The sequence below is a fragment of the Peromyscus maniculatus genome, chromosome 1 (genome assembly GCF_049852395.1).
Source record: "Peromyscus maniculatus bairdii isolate BWxNUB_F1_BW_parent chromosome 1, HU_Pman_BW_mat_3.1, whole genome shotgun sequence".
Lineage (NCBI taxonomy): Eukaryota > Metazoa > Chordata > Mammalia > Rodentia > Cricetidae > Peromyscus > Peromyscus maniculatus.
In genome coordinates, this window is record NC_134852.1 from 94,556,289 (window position 1) to 94,569,617 (window position 13,329).

The following is a 13,329-nucleotide window of genomic DNA, read 5'->3' on the forward strand; positions in this document are numbered from 1 at the left end:
GTGCCTTCCATAAGCTGCCATCACACCATCTTCACAGACATGGAGCTGACCCTAAGACAAGGTTTTCTGTATGAACATTTCAAACACACACACACACACACACACACACACACACACACACACACACACACACACACACACACCACACCACATACCACACACCACACACCACACACCACACACCACCCCAGCATCAAATATGCTATCAAATTACAATAACAAACAAGTGCATTGTTTTGAACCACAGAAGAACCAATGGGACCTAAGAGGTCATCTCAGGCTCCTTCTGATGAGGAAGTGTTTCTTTTTCAAAGACAGCATGCTCTTCTCTGAGCACTAAGTACCTCCAGAGGCAGCAGGCCATCTATCAATGTAGTCTTTGTGTTGTTGAGTTCTCTTGTTACAGTGTCTTCTTCTTCTTCTTCTTCTTCTTCTTCTTCTTCTTCTTCTTCTTCTTCTTCTTCTTCTTCTTCTTCTTCTTCTTCTTCTTCTTCTTCTTCTTCTTCTTCTTCTTCTCCTTCTCCTTCTCCTTCTCCTTCTCCTTCTCCTTCTCCTTCTCCTTCTCCTTCTCCTTCTCCTTCTCCTTCTCCTTCTCCTTCTCCTTCTCCTTCTCCTTCTCCTTCTCCTTCTCCTTCTCCTTCTCCTCCTCCTCCTCCTCCTCCTCCTCCTCCTCCTCCTCCTCCTCCTCCTCCTCCTTCTCCTTCTCCTCCTCCTCCTCCTCCTCCTTCTTCTCCTTCTCCTTCTCTTTCTCCTTCTTCTTTTTCTTCTTCTTCTTCTTCCTCCTCCTCCTCCTCCCCCTCCTCCTTCTTTCTCTCCTCCTCCTGCCTTCTTGTTATTTTACCATCTCCTCTGCATTTTAAAATATTTTATTTGTGTATGTATGCATGTATTTAGTGTGTGTGTGTGTGTGTGTGTGTGTGTGTGTGTGTGTGTGAAGGCCAGAGGACAGCTTGCAGATGTCTATTCTCTGCTTCTATCATATGGGTCCTGTGGATTGAACTTAGGTCATCAGACTTAGTTGCAGGCTTGTGTACCTGCTGAGCCATCTGTCCATCCATCTGCATTTTGAAACCCCAGAAGCCAGTGGGATTCTTATTGCTTGGGTCTCTTAAGACAGCTCCAATATGTTGCTGGATCACTAATCGCAAAGAAAAAATATTAAATAAAGTGGCTAAAAAGAGTCCAAACAGCAAAGCAATGACTGGTCTCATTGATCTCCTATATAGTCTAGGCTACTTACTGTACTTGAAGCTTGTGTGGTACCCTCAGGATCCAAACTCCTATCCAGCTCAAAAGCCACTTGCCCTGGCACCTTTCTGTAGCCACTAGTTTTGCTTCCCATGCTTGTGGTATTAATTTTCCAACTCTATTATCACAAGGGTTTCTAAAATTTGAGTTTTCTCCTGTGAGTGTTGCTCTACCAGGAATAGCCTCTGCTTGGCCCGTCTGGATCTTCCTCCTAATTCTTGGGGCTCCACTTCAATATTTCTCCAAGATTCTCCAAGACTTTCTAGTTTCTCCATCTGAACAAAGCTGCTGCCCTGAGCCTTAGCTTTTCCGGGGTTTTACTATCAGCTTGTGAAGTCTAAAGTTATTTTGTTCTCACCTGGTGTTGTCTTCTGCTGGAGCCGAGTTAGAGAGCAGCTTATGGATGTACTTCTTGCATGCAATCCAGTGTCCAGAGTGTCCTCCACACCCCAAAAGGGACGGAGTGACAAGAAGTAGTGTTGAGGACCAGCACTGTGGGTACTCACATCTCATTTCTGACTTGAAGAGGGATGGCATGTATTTTCCACCATTTAATGAGGTTTTATTTTATTTCGCTGCACTTATGTAATTTATCATATGGAAAAGGATGTGCACATGCCATGGCTTGTATGCATAGAGGTCAGAGGGTAACCCAGGGGAGATAGTTCTCACCCTCTGCTGTGTGGGTCCCAGGTATCCAAACTCAGGTCATCAGGCTTAGTGGCAAAAGCCTTTACCCATTGATCCTTCTAGTTGATGTTTTAAATGCACTGTTTATTTCAAATTAATTATAAAGAGCTTTCCCATAGATAGCTGGTCCTCTTGCTCATAGATTTTTTTTTTCTTACTCCTAAAACTCGGCTTTTTTTAATCAGGGTAGCTCAGACCTGTCCCTATTTCCTCTCAATAAATAAATGTGATCTCATTCCCATTAGCTTCATTTGGTCTAAGAATGGGCTTGCAATGAAATTCTAGCTTATGAGACAGAAGTCTCTGGAAAGGGCCTTCTGTTTCACAAGGAGGCGGCAGGAGGAACCAGAGACCTGGTACTTTCTGTGAGGCAGCTCTGTGACCCGGAGGTCAGTGAGTGAACACACATAGCCTGTGCTGGCAAGGAGACAGTGTGCAGGGGGAGCCCTGCCCTGACTCCTCCAGATTTCTGAGGGACTTAACTATGCTAAGCTCTGCTGAGACTTCTTTACAGTGAGGCCAGCGACTTAGAAATTCAGTGTTCCTTGTCAGGTCACTGACTTCCCGTTTTTGTTTTTTTATAGTTCCTTTGCTATTACAATCATGTTCAAATACTTTCCTTCTAGGCGCGGTTTCTCCCTCCTTTACTCTGCTCATGTCATAAATGCCTTCAGTATGTTTCCTACTGTGGATATTCCTTTATTATCCTAAGACAATCAAACTTGGCAGCTAAATATTATCTACTCTAATACTTGACTGAAGTAAATGCTAAATAATGTTTTAATTGTTACATTTGTATTTAGTTTTAAAAGTGAGCTATAATTAGGATTTTGTTGTTGTTGTTGTTGTTGTTTTGTTTTTCGAGACAGGGTTTGTCTATGTAGCAGTCCTAGCTGTCTTGGAACCAGCTTTATAGACCAGGCTGGCCTCGAACTCACAGAGATCTACCTGCCTCTGCATCCCAAGTGCTGGGATTAAAGGTGTGCACCACCACTGCCTGGTTTAGGATTTTTTTGTTCTTTAATTCTCTCTCTTATCTTCTTCTACTTTAATATATATTTATACTGATGTCATATAATGAACTGGGATGTTCTTCATGTTTCTCTATGCTTTGGACCAGTTTCTCCCCCCTGAAGATTTGATAAAACTCTTCTGTGAAATAATCTGAGTACATTCTTCAGGAACTTTCCAGAAGAAGTTGCTCTGGTAGCTCTTTTAATTTTTAATTTTGTCCGTGCCTTTGGGTCTAACTTTTCCACTTCCTCCTGGGCTGTTCATGACTGGGGATTGGTTCCATTTAACTTGTGTTTTCAAATGTATCCCATGTATTTGAAAGCAGTGTTTTCACACAGCACTTAAATGTCCTTCGTGTCCATAGCCATGTAATCATCTTTACTCTTTAAATTTAGATACTCATGCTTTCTCTGCCTTTAAAGCATCACACTGGAATCTGCATATTTGAATCTTTTCGATGTTATTAATCAGGTCCCCATGTATTTATGCTGCATCCGTATGACCGGCCTTCAAGGTTCCTGAAACACTGACTTCTACACTTTCCCATTGACTAGTCTTCTAAGTTTTTTCCCCTTTCCAGGTCTCTCCGCCAGCCTCTGCAGCTGGTCTCCACTTCTCCCTGACTGTGGTCTGGGCTCCAAGCTGCAAACTTAGTCCCTGTATTTTCACAAACTTTTCTGGCAGCCTCACCCAGGGACTCTGAGTAAATAATGGTGCTGGATGATGGATCAGATCTAATGGCCCTTGAACATGATCACATTCTGCATATTATGTGGCTGTGTGCCTGGATAGCATGCGCTTGTTTGTTGCTCAGTTTTCTGAAGAGTAGAACCCACCTCAAGAACTGCTTTGACAGTGATTTCAGTCAGTAGATACGAAGGTCCTAAAAATAATGCTTGGGACGGAGTTTGATATGCTATCCACTATCCATCGTAAGTAAATTAGTTAACTGTTAAATCTGTTCATTAAACATTCTAAATATTCAGCGCCATGTACTTAGTGCCCCGTGCATACTGGTGTTTCTGCAGAATCCCAGTAGCCTGTGGTACACAGTCAATGTTCAATAAGTACCAAACTTGTAACAATCTATGAATACCATTTTGTCTGTTATCCACAAGCAAAATGCCATTATTTTTGAAGAGTTCATTTTTTATGGCTAGGCAAGAGTTAGCTCTCTGTATACAGTAAAGGGGAAGAGAGGCCCATGGTAAGAATGCAAGCTGGCCACATAAACATGAGAACAAGGACAGCATAGATTAATTAACAGCCAACAAGACGCCATCCAAGTTCAGAGACCAGCAACACTGGCAAGGCCAGCGACTAGCAGTGCCATCCATGGCTAGCGGCTGGAAGACCAGCCAAGGTCAAAGGCAAACAAAGAGAAGTCAAAGGTGAAAAATGGGGCTTCAACATGTGACACCACCCTAAATCAGGTGAGCAGAACATGAACAGTGTGTGATCGTCTCCCTGCTTTGGTCAGAAGGACATGCCAGGCATGTGTCTGCTTATTCGCTGGCTCAACCCATGCTGTGCCCGGAGAGTTAATCCATCTAAATAGAATTGTCTTGATCTTGGTCCAGTTTCTGCAATAAGTTCAGTGGAAGCCCCTACAATGAAAGTGTACATGGCGTCTCCTGGTCCTCCCACCCTTGGGAGTTTTTCTCACTTTCCCTTTAGTTTCCTCAATGAAGCCTGCTGCCTCTTTGCTCAGTCCTGTGTGCACGGTGTCTTTAATCATCATTGATGTAAGACAACCAGTTAGCTGCAGAGCCCTTGTCTCAGGCTGACTTTCAGAGACTGTTGAGTGTCCAGCTCCTGAGTTCTTGAGTCAAGCACATCTAGGCTGAGAAAGGCCCAGTCACTCTCACAGATCTGCATATGAGCAGGGAAGCAGGAGGTGTGGTGGTGGTGTTAATCAGTGGTGGAATGGAAAATATACTGTGCATAAAAGCCATGAAGAATGAAATCAAGTGTTTGATTAAACCTATGAGCAGAATAAGCAAAAGGGGAAAATAGAATGCATTGATGTTTGGTGAGTAACAAACAAAAAGATGGAAGGAATTAAACTCATGGCTCAGATTTTGCGCTAAATATAAACAACTGAATTCCTTCATTAAAAGTAATCATTGGTTGTAATTTTAAGAATGCTCCTATACATTGTTTTGAAGAAACACATTCAATACAAAATTATTAAGAAAGCATAAAATCCAAAGAATGGCAGAAGAGACACCAGGATAAATACAAACAAAAACAGAGAATAGAATCCTGATTAAGTAAGTCGGTGTTTGAGGCAAAACCAATAAAATCCTGATAATGGGGATATGAAATAATGACAAGAGGCACAATTTATAAACTTAGTACTCATAACACTCCCCAAAGCAGGTAAATGATCCAACCTCATAGCAGGTGAGTGCATAAAGCAAGAACTGTTTCGAATGCAAAGAAAGCCCCGCTAAAACAAGATGACCATCCACCATCTTACCATTTCCCTGCTTGGAAGCATTTGGTGACTATGAGTAGATTCCTATTCAGCAAGTCTTTAGCATACCCTGTCACATGATAGCACCCTGTCACATGACAAGACTATGAGTGGTAAGTTCAATCTGACTAATTCTGTCCAATCAGCATGAGTGGAAATGTGTTCATTGATTGGAACTACTCAAGATAGTAATTAGAATAAACTTTAAAGTGATACCCAAATCAAAAGCATAATTAAAAGGAAAACTATGAATCTGAACCATCATTATCCTGTGAAGTGTAAGGTTTGGACCATAACTACTCCAGATGGGGAGAGAAATCTCTTTAGAACTCTGGATTAAACTAAAAAGATTTGTGAGGAAAAAAAATAGTAATAGAGTAGATGCAATTAACTAATCAAGTAAAAAGAAAACTAAAAGTGGTCTTAATAAAGATAGAACCTAATTCTTTTAAGGTAGAATTCTAGAACAAATAGATTTTAAGAAATATATGGATCAAGAGGGAAAGACAGAAAAATATAAAACATCAAGAAGAATTTTAAAAGATGAGAAAAGAGATGAGTTTCCATAGATTTATCTGCAATGCCCCAAATGCAGAAGCAGTCCAAATGTTGACTGATGGATGACTACTGAGATGCAAATAATTCAATGGAATAGTACTCAGCTTTAAAAGTGATTGCTATACAGGCTATGAGCTACAGCATGGGGGATCCTTGAGGACAGTGTGCTGAGTGAAATAAGCCACACACCAACAAGCCACTGCCAAGTGACTCCATTAAAACAGAGCTCTCAACTTCATAGATCCAGGCAATAGAATGGTGGTTGACAAGGGCCACAGGAGGAAGGAATGGGATGTTTGTTGGATGAGTTACGACATTCTGTTTGTAAGATGGATAAAGGTGATTGCATAACAAGCTACACATATGTAACAGCACCCAGGTATATATTTAAACATGGTATAAAAGGTCCATATTTTGTCACAATTGAAGAAAATTCAAAAAGTTATCAGAACCCAGAAGCAGGAAAATTTTAAGAGAGCACTTTATTCAGCTCAGTAATAAGTTAAAAATGAAGAGCAAACATCAGTTCTCAGCAAAGTAAAGGGATCAACACAATTTGCTTCTGAGAGAAGTATGAGACCCTGATGTCTTGTGACCTTGGTCTCATGTTAGAGATTGGCAAGTAGTTAAGCACTTATAGAAGGCCACACAGCTTCAGGTACACAGCTCTTGCCTTGCACTTACTTGAACGAATCACACTGCAGTCCAGCACTTCTGGTCTTGATGGCAGATTGGAGCTACCCGTGCAACTGTTGGTGCACCTCGCAGGTCCAGGTAGAGGGACAGGGAGTGTGGTCCAAGCATTTGAATAGTTTTACAGTTTCCTACAAAGCTAACTTTGATTCTAAACTATGAAGGCTGCAAACTCGTGTAGAGAAACTCCAAAGTCATTTATTTAAACCAGTCTGGATTCTTTCAGTTCAAAGTGAAGACTTTTATGCACAGTTTGTGAAAGAGAGAGAACTTTAGTCCCCACTTACTGATGGCCACAGCTGTATAAGTTCCAATGAAGTATTTTGTAGTTTATCAAAAGGACAATGCGACACAACAAAGCAAAGTTTGGTGTAGGCTGTCAGGGTGATTCTTGAACAGGGAATACATCTGTGTAGTTTTTAACAGCTGTGACAAGCCAAGCCTTGGGACAAACATTTGACACCAGAAGGATAAGATATGAGACAGACTCCACTAGATGTCTTAATCTCCCCAATAAATGTGTGTGTGTTTGGTTTGTTACTTGACACTGTTCCCATGGAGACAGGAATAGCCACCCACTCACCCTAAGACAGAGAATCAATGACAGACAAAAGTACAGGAACCACCCAAGTCCAACTTGGTGAACTTTTGAGTTTAGTGGGGTTATTTACAGGAGAATGGATAAAGAGTTACTTACAGGAGCATAAATTACTCAGAAATAGCTGTGTTATCAAAAGCCCATCCCAGCACGGGTGATGGCTCATTAATGCCAGAAACCTGGGTTACACTGAATAATCTAAAGACAGCTTAGCAGGTTCTTTCTAGGTATCTTAGTTGCTCTGAGCCTCTTCAGGCATTTTAGCTCATCTCTGCTTCTTCTGGGCAGCTTGACTCATCTAAGAGTAGCTCTTTAGCAGTCCTTACGGCTTACTTACGCTAAGGAAGGAGAGACCTATTGTATCTGGTCAGTTTCAGGGAGTTCCTACAACTTTTGAGTTGTTTGCTTCCTGAACTTAATAAGCTTCCCTGCAGAGAACATCCTGAGTCATTACAAGTTTCCCTCCAAGATGGAAGGTTTTATATTGGAAGAAACTCTACATAACATACCTGTGAGTTAGGTGAGTGCATATGCTTGTTCAGGTGTGTGGGTGGGGGGTGGGGGTGGGAAAGTATGCCACAGTGCATCTGTGGAAATCAGAGGACACTAGTTATTCATCCTTGGCTTTTTACATGTTAGAGATATGGTCTCCTTGCCAATGTGTAAGCCAGGTCAGCTGACTCTCAAACGTCTGGAGATTCCCATCTCTGTCTCCATCTTTTCCTAGGGGCATGCTGTTATTACAGTGTCTTGTGCTATAACCTATGGCTTTTCTGTAGATTCTGGGGATCTGAACTAGGCTTATCAGGCTTGTATAGCAAGCACTTTTATTTGCCAAGCTAGCTATGCAACTTCCAAGAATAAGTTTAAAGTTGAACAGCCACAGTATATTTTTAAAGTAATGATTCTACTCTAAGCCAACATCAGATGTTTTGTAAGTCATTAAAAAGTAACTTTGGTTGGAGTTAAGATACAGGAGCTGAGAAGATGTTCCATCAGGTAAGAGTGTTCTCTGTGCAAACTTGAGGATCTGAGTTTGAGTGGAGATGGGAAGGTTGCTGGGACTTGCTGGCTGTAAGAAAGAGCCTGGATCAAGAGAATAAGAGAAGCAGAACATGCAATGTCCTCTTTTGGCTTCTTTGTGTGCAATGAGAATGTTCACCTGCATACACTCATGAATCTCTCTCTCTCTCTCTCTCTCTCTCTCTCTCTCTCACACACACACACACACACACACACACACACACACACACAGAGAGAGAGAGAGAGAGAGAGAGAGAGAGAGAGAGAGAGAGAGAGAGAGAGAGAGAAATAAAAGAAATATAGATGGTTGGTGTCATCCCTATAATCCAACCTGCCCAGAAGGCTGAAGCAGAATGTCTTCCCCCCAAAACATAATATTTTATTGATTATTTGAGAATTTCACACAATGTACCCTGATCACATTCACTTTCTAGTCTTCTCATGTCCACACCACCACCCTTATACCCTCTCCAAAAAAGAAGAAAAAAGAAAAATACACCAAGTCCAATTTGTGTCATTCATATACTCATTGGAGCATGGTCAAACTCCCAGCGGTCAGCCTCTTAAAGAACACTGAGTCTTTCCCAACCTCCACCCCTGCCAGAAGCCATCAATTGTGAAGAGCAACATGTCAGCATCCCCATCACAATGTCTAAGGGCTCTTGTCAATGGATTCCTGTCTAGACTGTCTTTTATTGGCAGTGGGGACAAGTGGTTGTCACAGAAGCCTTCAATGTCTCTCATTCTCAACTGTGATCTGCAGCCATTTCATTGATGCCACTGAAAAATATGCTTCCTTGTCCATCACAGCCAGTGGCAGCTCAGATCATGGACTTCTACATGACTTCTGGTGACAACACAGATCATGGACTTCCACATTGTTTCAGCTTACAGCACAGACCCCCAGACATCAATACGGCTCTTGACTGCATCATGGACAATGGACACCAACATGGCCCTAGATGGCACCATATCTCAAGGGCATTAACATGGCTTCAAGAGGTAGCACAGACTACAGACATCCACACTGCCTTCCTGGTAACATGGACTAAAGACATCAACATGGTCTCTGGTGGCAACACGGAACACAGACATCAACTTTCTCCACCCAGGACCACAGGCATCATCTTGGAGTCAGGTGAAAGCACAGACCACAGACACCAACATAACCTCTGGTGGCAGTGTGGACCACAGACATCAACATGCTCTCCATTGGCAGCATAGATCTTGGAAGCCAACACAACCTCCAGAAGCAGCAGACCACAGACATCCACATGGACAATGGGCATCAACATGGTCTGGGGCAGCAGCACAGACCACAGACACCAACATGGCAGCAAAGACAATGGGGGTCTTTCGAGGAGGGCCAATCCAGAAAATGAACTGTTCGCCAGCTCAGACATCCTGTTGTTGCTCAGAGCCAGCGAGACCAGGAAGCTGGGCAGCACATTCAGGGGCAGAGCCTGCATGAATTCAAGGCTGTTGCACACCACCCTGTGGGCCCTACCTAGCAATGACATGCTCCCAGGTCTCCAGTCACGTTCCCACACCTGTCGCCACCTTCCATCTCAAGTTCCACCTGCTGCACAGGCACAGCTCTGTTCTGCTATCTTTCCCACCTCACCATCGATCATTGAAGTGCTGTTGCAAAGTGCAGTGTGTCACACAGTATATATTTTTTTTGCCCATGTAGCTTTACATGCTAATACTTATTGCAAGGAGTCATTGGTCTGGTTCAAGGTGTCTGGTTTCTGAGGTACCATAAATATTGTGCCATCCCAGAGACTCCTCTCATGACCAAAAGGCAGGGTTCCCCAAAGGCAGGGTGATCTTTTGGCTGAGCAGAGCATCTGGGGGCAGAACCCCCGAGAGCTCCAGGCTACCACATACCTCCTTGCCCTCAGTGCCGGCTGTCCCAAGGCTCACTGGCTATGACCCTTGTGCTTGCAGCCTGTGGGCAGCACCTTGGTCCATGCTCTCCTTCTCCCAGCAGGCTTCAGTGCAGGCTGCAGCAGAGGTGGCTCCATACTGTGGGCTGGCCCACAGGCCTAAGGCTCTGCTCTTTGTCCACTGCAGCTGGACTCCTAGGCTGCCCCCACATCCTCCACAGCTGTGTCTCTAGCTTCACCGTCCTCTGCCTTGCACACAGCTCTGTTCTATAATCTTCCCTTCCAGTTTCAAGACACGGCTTTTTAAAAGCATCTTCCCAGAAGACCTGCTTTTCAAAAAGTTGGTCCTGAGATACTGTACTATCAAAGCAGCAGGTCCTTAACCACCCAAACATATTAGGGAGACACTGCCTCTGAATTTAAAAAAAAATAAAACTTTTTTAAAAAAAGTTTAGGCTGTTACTCAATAATAGAGTGCTTGTGTGGCATGTGTGAGTTCCTGGGTTCAACTGCCCATACCAGAAAAAATGTAGGCAGGGCACTTAGTCACCATTATTTTCTAACATTATAAAAAGGTGTAGCCAATGATCTAACATAGAAAAAGAGATAGAATTCATACTGGAAAAAAAGTGATAAAGTTACCTTTCTTTTTTCTTTAAGTTAGCATACAAGTAATGGGTTTCATTGCAGATTCTCATGCACACAATGCCTTATATTTTGTCCATATTCACCTCTTCCCTGTGTCCCATCTCTCTTCCCCTCTTACTGATATCCCCCCTCTCTCTCACACACAATAGTCTTTGGTCTCCTCTGCCCTCTCATGCACTGTGTCAGCCCCTTTTCTCCCCCAACACCTTAAGATCTTTTCCTCCAAACAACGCGCCATCTGCTTTTCTGATGATGGCCATTCTCACTGGGTGAGACAGAATCTTAGAAGTGCTATTGCATTTCCCTGATGGCTGAAGATATTAAGCACTATTTCAGAAATTTGTGTTTCTTCTTTTGAAAACTATCTATCCACCTAATTGGCCCTTTCTTGGTTGGATCTTTTGTTTTTGTTTTACTTTTGGGTGTTTAATTTTTGCAGCTCTTTGTATATCCTGGGTATGAATGCCCTGTTTGATGCATATTGCTAAAAGCTTTTCTTTTTATCTTGTAGGCTGACACTTTACACTGCTGATAGTTTCCTTTGCTATCCTAATGCTTCTAAAGTTAATTCTTAATACTGTTAATACTAATATAATCTTAAGTAGAAAACATGAGACACATAAAAACCACTATATGGAAAAAGTGAGGCAAAGATAAATATTGCCAACTTATGATGTAACCACTCCAAATAACTGAAAAAAAAACTAGCTACATTTAAGTCAGTAATAATCAGGGAAATTAAAGTTGAATCATAAAATAGGGCTAGGAGTACAGTTCACTCATAGGATATGTGTTCAATACACACTCTGAGTTCAGTCCCCAGTACCAGTGATATTGATGAGGATCACTATGACGATGTGTGACATATTCAGAATTAAATAAAAATGTATGAAAAGTCTCTGTAAGTGGTGCTGCAGAAGCCTGAGGTGAAAGGAATAACTTCTGATGCTAAGGTAAACTCTATCTTTTGGGGAAAGCAATCTGACAACCTCTACTAAAATAATGAATGGCTTCTAATCCCAAAATTCACTCCTGGGAAAATGTTCTTTAGAAACAAAAGCCACAGTATATGGGACTTGACACACAGGGAGATTTAGGATTGCACACACACACACACACACACACACACACACACACACACACACACACAAATAAATAAATTAAAATGAGGAAGAAATGTACTGCCCATCCAGAGATTGGATTAGATGATTCCAGTTGACTTGAAAAGCCATCTACAAGGTATTTTTATATATGAAGAGAATGGGGAAGCCATATAAAATGTATTTAATTATTGTGAGAAAAGAAGCCCTCGCTTCACATGGTAAACTTTCATGTCTGTATATATGAACAAAATTATGCTCATGTATTAAACTGTGTTTATGTATAAAATTGAGCAAATATGAAAGTGAAGTACAATTACAGTCATTAAGTATGCATAGTACTTGATATATATGTCTGTGTTTGTATCCTGACTAAAGGGGCATGCACACATGTGTTTGTATGATTAAGGACATGTGTGTACTTATGATTCAATATAAATCTATGTGCATATATAGAGAACTTGATATTTATGTATCTATGTGTTTGGAATAAGAAGGTATTGATTTATGTGATTAGATAATTGGTGTGATTATTTTTTATGGATGGTCTACAGATAGATGAGACCAGGTGAACAGTGGGGATGGCATGGGAAGGGTTGCCTGCATGGATGTAGTTGGCAGTGAAGGTAAAGATTCGTGTCTGTAGGTTAGGCTTGGATTTTGACAGGATTAAATTTATAAACCTGAATCCAAATCTGGATTATGATCTATTTTTCTGCACTACTATATAAAAGATTTTAAATCTATTTAGCATAGATTTTTGTGGCTGTATAGGATTATTAACTGGATTTTTAAGATCTGTACCTGATTAGGGTTTTGATTCCATATCTAAAATTATACTCGAGGAAATTTTGCTAGATGAATTTTGTATATAAGAGTATAGATGTATCCGTGCTTTACATCATGCAATTATGTAAGATGTGCCTTTCTACTTGTCTTAGAGTTTCTATTGCTGTGATAAAGCACTGTGACCAAAACCAATTTGGAGAGGCAAGGGTTTATTTATTTCACTTCCAGTTTCACATAACATTTCATCGTAGAAGGAAGGGCCAGAACTCAAGACAGGAACCTGGAGGCAAGAACTGATGCAGATGCCGTGGAGAAATGCTGCTTACTGGCTTGTTTCTCATGACTTGCTCGGGTTGCTTTTTTATAGCTTCCAGGACCACCAACTGGCCCAGGAGTGGCACTGCCACATCAATCTCCAATCAAGAAATTTCACCATGGCCAGTCTCGTGAGGGAATTTTTTTCTATTGACATTTCCTTTTCCAAAATTACTCCAGGTTGTTTCCAATTGACATAAAGCTAGAAGGACAATATTTCACTAGTGGTTTATAAATATATGTATAATATGTAGTATATGAGACTGAATAAACACATCTATTCAT